Source organism: Rutidosis leptorrhynchoides, chromosome 8 (genome assembly GCF_046630445.1).
Source record: "Rutidosis leptorrhynchoides isolate AG116_Rl617_1_P2 chromosome 8, CSIRO_AGI_Rlap_v1, whole genome shotgun sequence".
Lineage (NCBI taxonomy): Eukaryota > Viridiplantae > Streptophyta > Magnoliopsida > Asterales > Asteraceae > Rutidosis > Rutidosis leptorrhynchoides.
The window spans coordinates 98,995,966-99,002,465 of NC_092340.1; the positions used below are offsets into that span (position 1 = coordinate 98,995,966).

A 6,500-nucleotide genomic window follows, 5' to 3' on the forward strand; every position below is an offset into this window, starting at 1 on the left:
TGGGATTATCACCAAAAAGCCCATTTTTTTTACCCTTCTTGCGTGAGAGCCCAAAAAAAATAAAAATTGCCAATTTGCCCTCGCAAGGAGCAAGGTGTCTTGCTCCCTTGCGCCTTGCGTCCTTGCTTCCATTGGGGAGCGAGCAAGGCACCTTGCTCCTTGCTCCCAGGTGGAAGCAAGGACGCAAGGTGCATCTTGCTCCCTTGCTTCCACCTGGGAGCAAGGACGCAAGGTGCCTCTTGCTCCCAGGTGGAAGCAAGGGAGCAAGATGCACCTTGCGTCTTTGCTCCCAGGTGGAAGCAAAGGAGCAAGAGGCACCTTGCGTCCTTGCTCCCAGGTGGAAGCAAGGGAGCAAGAGGCACCTTGCTCCTTGCTCCCATGTGAAACCAAGGTCGCAAAGACGCAAAGCGCAAGGGAGCAAGGCGCCTTGCTCCTTGCGAGGGCAAATTGGTAATTTTTTTATTTTTTGGGCTCTCACGCAAAAAGGGTCGAAAAAATGGGCTTTTTGGTAATAATCCTTTTTTTTTTCTTTGTATTTTAGAATAAGTTAGTCCGTTTTGGGTAGACATATGGTACATGGATAAAAACTTTATATGGGCCTTTTGAGTTTAAAAGAAAATGCTTCGTTTTAGCCCATTTATTATTGGTTGGTCAAAAAGTCGGTGAATATCAAGGAAATCATCAAGCTCCTATGGTTTGGTATGGTAAATATAATATAAATATTAAATATAAAATACAAATGAAAGTAAAAATAAAAACAAAACATCATACGAATATCTTGTTTATTTTTTTCTTCGCTGTGGGTCGAATGACAAAACCATATGGTAAGCGATTAAGGGACAAATGTCTACATGATTTTTTTTTTTCGATGAACGCGACAGTAAGAGAATATATTATTTATAACTTCAAATACGTTCGTATTTTCTTTCTTAATGTTCTTGAAATTTTTGAAAGTAAATTAAAGGTGACTCATTCTTGTCATCCTCTCTTCATATTAAAACAAAGCCCATATTAGTTAATACTTTTAAAAAATCCCTTTAAGATTTAATCCCCACCTTTAAAAAAATTGATCTAACGCATAGAAATATCCTTAACTAGGACCATACCATCTTAACTAAGGAGTATCTTACAATATCTGTTTTAACCTCGCTTTATTCCATCAATTTAAACCGCCTGTTCGAACGTTAGTTTTGGTTCCCAAAAATTCAATCGATATGTCCAAAAAAAATTTCTTCAGCATTCGTCACTAACATGAACATTCCGATCCTGATTATTAACTACTACCTGAATCTCCAAACCTGATTCCAGGCAATTCATATCTCACGCGAAAAACCCTAATTCCATATCAAACCTTTCAAATAACTGGATTAATTTCGATCCGAACAATTGATTGAAACTTCACATATCATGTATCCTGGAAAAATTTCTTTATGTGCGTGTTAATTTACCTACAAGTTCGTCATCATTGTAAGTAAATTACTTTCAATTAAAACGTATGACTATGATAATATTATATAATACATGATTGTAATATTTCTTGCTGTATGTTATCCATAAATTAGGTTACATATGTATAATTAGTAATAAATTTTTATCATAAGTATTGATATGGATAATAATTAACGAGGTAATAAAAAAAAATTGCACATAATATAATGTCAATAGCAGTTATTTTTTCTTCTATGATTAGTTTCCGAATATCACTCCACAACTGGTCATTCAGTTACCTCATTTTAGCTAATTTCGGCTGAAACTGTCACCTCCCACTCATCCATTACCATGAACATCATCTCTAATAATAACTCTATATATACGTAACCCGTTTTCAACTTACAATCACTCACAGCCAAAATTTGCATAACCCAATTTTATTCAAAAATGGATGATGCTGCAGACTTTTCGCCACTGGCCGTGCTTAACGATTCTAGGAGAAACTGGAGAGTTCGTGTTAAGGTATTTGTGAACTAGAGGAAAACTTATTTCAACAATCCCTACTCTGCCATGTCAATGGAGTTGATACTTATCGACAAATTGGTATGACCTAAATTTCCTGCATTTGATTTTAACTGTCTATTTTTTATGAACAACAACTCATATATATTATTACATTACACACATGTATACTTTAGGATGATGAAAAAATTCGTTCATGAAAGTGACATGCCTTCTGAAATTTATCATCCTTTTCATGAAACATCACATTCTTGAAACAATGTCCTACCATTTACTCAGTATCAATTTCTGATAATATCTGTTAAACTGTGGTGAACTAAATTTGTACATCGATTATTATAATAATTACTATTCGAATCATGATTCTGACACACATTTACTTATAGGTAAATGATTCTTTTACTTTTTTTTTTATTTGTTACATATGTTAACTATAATTAAATTGATTGCTGCCCATACCTTTGTTATGCCATATTTGCAGGGTAACAAAATGCGTGCAACGGTTACAAAAAATAACATTCCTGTCTTTGAAAATATCTTAAGAGAAGACTCTTTCATTGAAATTTCTAATTTCGGTGTTGTTCGGTGTGATGACAAAGTCATGTTACTTCCACATGACTGGAAGATGCTCATTTACAGAACAACAACAGTTGTTGCTTGTGCATCATTTGAATCCCTAGCTGATGGATTCAATCCAGTATCATTTCAGCAAATCATTGAGTGGAGGCTAAATGCTTCTCATGTCTTTGGTATAACTTCTATTATGAAAACACTTTTTTTTAATTCATACTTATGTATATGTAACAACAAATTTATATGTTTATTTTTACTATGTAAATGTAGCATATATTTCCTTACATACTAAAAAACATAATGAATTACGTCGTATCATTCACTAAACTCCTAAAAACATCATCATTTAAGGACCATAATGATTTACTTCGTATCATTCACTAAACTCCTAAAAACATCATCATTCCCTTAAAATCCATACTTCCTTACATACTAAAAAACATAATGAATTACGTCGTATCATTCACTAAACTCCTAAAAACATCATCATTTAAGGACCATAATGATTTACTTCGTATCATTCACTAAACTCCTAAAAACATCATCATTCCCTTAAAATCCATACTGGTTTTGGTCGTATCATTCACTAAACTGCTAAAAACATCATCATTCCCTTAAACCACGCCTTATTTCGCCCCCTGCTTCACTTTTCGGGTTAAATTTATATTAATACCCCACTTTACTAGAGAACACCTCTACCTAATTTCCAGAACTACTCTTACATCTCTAAATCAAAAATTCCATCTCAAAAATCTTTCTGACTTCATCAAATCAGTATGCTTAGCAACCATGAGTGGGTTCCATTGAAATCCACCAACGTAACACCACTTAAACCCGTTAATGTGACAACTCTCACCGGATTTGTCCGTGGTGGCGGATATGACCGACGGCGGTGGTCGTCACCGACATTCGTGGTGGTGGTGCTCAGATTCCCCTGATCATCATCAGTGGTGGCTGATAATCATCATTGGTAAGCAAAATCCAATCAGTAATTACTACAATTTATGTAGACTGTAGGTTATTTCAGTTGTTTTCATTTGTTAATTGTTCAGATTGGGGGAAAGATTAGGGTTGTATGTCCACCGTCGTCACTATCTCCGCCGTTCCATTTTCAGTTGCGGGTAACCATCCTATAACTTTATTAATGCTAAAAATTGGTAAATAAATCCTTATTGTATTTGGTTACATGAATTTCATTTTGAATTGAATATACCTTATTGTATTTGTTTTTTCAATTACCATCGGCTTTATCCAAAAAAAAGTGAAGATGTGGGTGTTTGATATAGAAACGGCTAAAAGGTGATAAAGATTGGTAGATATCTGTTCCAGCCACTTAAGATGAGTTTGATGAATTGCTATATTTTCTTTTAGCAATATAGTCTAAAACTGAGAACTATAGTCGTTTCTTTAGAGTGTAACATCCTGACTTTCTTACTTCTTTTTGTCAATTTATGCTGCTTACTTCGCCATATAGTGTTAACGGTATGTTGCTTTTGTTGTTTCATAGCTTCTCCAACATACTGATTTTCTTAATTTATTTATATATACTTGGTATCATGTTTGTAAGTGCTACTTTTTAATCAGTAGCCGTTACGTCTTCTAAATTCGAGTATTGCATTTGATGCCCAATACATGTGTTAATGAAGGTATGATAATTGTTGTCATTGTCTTAAAGGTGTATTTGTTGAGATTCATATGTACTGAATATATGCTATGTTGTTTTGAGTCGTAGAGGTTACGAGTGCGTATAATGACATTGTTTACAAAAACTTTTTGAGAATTTTGTTTAGTAAACAAGTCAAAATTCCCAATAAAATATCTATTTAAAATCAAACAAGTTAAACTATATACTGCTTACTTATAGCATGAAATTTTATGTTGCGTATTCGTACTTATGCCTAATGTTTACTACTACAAAATTACAGTACTAACAATCACAAAATTTGTAAACATTGCAGAACGAATCAACACCGGAGCTGGTACCAATCTTCACTTTACGCCTCGGACAGACTGAAGACGATAGAGGCAATAATATATACCAACAATTTGAGGCCTACCTTCTACTGTTGCATCGTTATCGACAAAGACGTAAGTAAAGTCAGTTTCATACCAAATTTACTATACCATGTACTAATAAGTCCTATCCTATACTTGCATCTCTTTTAACGACATTCATGTAGTATTGGTCTCATTTTCAACACATGTTATGATTATCTCGGAACATTACAAGTCACTAGGCGATATTTGCAATTTAAATGGTTAATTTCAACAGTTGTACATATGCACGTAGTTCTGACTTCTGACTTACATATTTTGGTACTGTCTTTTTACATTTTTGTAAATTTTTATGGCCCTTTATGATGGTCCATATGGATTAACATTATTAACGCCACGGTCGCAAATCTTTATTTTTGATCTACTTTACATTATTGGCACCTATTCCACTATACTTATCGTGTCTTTGTGTGGTTTGCAATTTACTTTATTTCTTGGTTAACTGCTACATTACGAATAATTTCCCGATTCCAGTCTTTTGATAACTTTTGCAAATGTCCATCAATGGACTCATATTGATAGCATAGTGTAGACAACAAACTGGTATTAAATAGCACCCACTACTTTTTCCCTTTCATTTCATCGCTAATTGCAACAAATATTGCAAAATCGGTAACGTACACATTCAATTTGCAGGGTACTGCCGTTCAGGTGAATATGGACTACAAACAGAAGACGCACCTTACCAATATCCTACAACTAAATTCAGCCATTAGAATCTCACTTCATATGCGAGCCGACAAGGAGATACGAACAAATCATATCAAACCCAACATCTCTCATGTTCGGTCTCCAAACAGAATTCCACAATGTCCCAGCCCTATTTGCACTGCTTAGATCATGACACCGAAGGATACTACATAATCAGGTAACACTTATTACACTTTCGACAAAAACCTAACCATAAATCTACCCGATAAGCACATAACCACTTACATATTTCAATACTTTTCCCCAAAAACCGACGAAACTGAAACAACAACATTCACCTTCTCAGATTCTGCTGATAAATTGGTCGGAACGACGTGCGAAAACCTGGTAACAACAATGGGTTACGATAACGCAAGAGAAATCTTGCCTCAACTCAAACAACTGGAAGGAGGACATCACATAACCCAATTCAACATCAACAAATACACAATGGACCAACTATACTTCATATACCACAACCACATCCCATCAACACCAAGAACAAACACCAACTCAGACCAGGCGTAAACAAAAATAGTAGGATCACCAGGTTTGCCACATCCATTCAGCATATTTATTGAACAAAAAAACTAACGAGGACCATCTAACAACTACATCATTATACAGGAAAAACACAAGATGAAGCTATGGGCAACATCACCGCACCAATTTTGCCGACCCCCGGCAAAGATCATGAAAAGGAAAAGTAACACATGAACAAAAATAACACTCTTTTCAGATGCTGAAGACAAGGAACCAAAAAAGAAAAAAGATTAGACGCAACATCAACATGAAAACAATAATCGTAGCCATTTTCTCAACGTACATAGTAACCACTACGTTAGCTATCCAAATAACCCTATCCATGTAAACAAAAAGCTATCAGTGAACACTATTACATTGGATTACATTATATAGCAATTAATTTATACGAACTTACATATCACATGTTTTTATGTTAACATAGCATACTTATTTGTCTATGCCTACATAGTATATCATCTATTTTATACTGCATATTATACCTACATGCTTCTTAACAACATGTTTACGTATACTTATTGTACTTACATGACTTGTTATACTTGCATATTTGACACTCGCATATTTTAATTATATGTTATATTACTCAATATTGTTATATGCTTTATTTACCTATATATATCGTATTGGAGTATACATTATTCATGGTAAAGCTTCTATTTTGCCAACTTTACTTGTATATTTTT

The 6,500-nt window shown here is 34.3% G+C and overlaps 1 long non-coding RNA gene across 1 annotated transcript; it reads left to right on the forward strand.

Moving 5' to 3' along the window:
• Nucleotides 1–5,223: 5,223 nt before the first annotated feature.
• On the forward strand, nucleotides 5,224–6,153 carry LOC139861215 (uncharacterized). Its single transcript, XR_011763689.1, has 3 exons — nucleotides 5,224–5,449; nucleotides 5,579–5,821; nucleotides 5,899–6,153. It is a non-coding gene; the product is annotated as an uncharacterized lncRNA (long non-coding RNA).
• The last annotated feature ends 347 nt before the right edge of the window (nucleotides 6,154–6,500 follow it).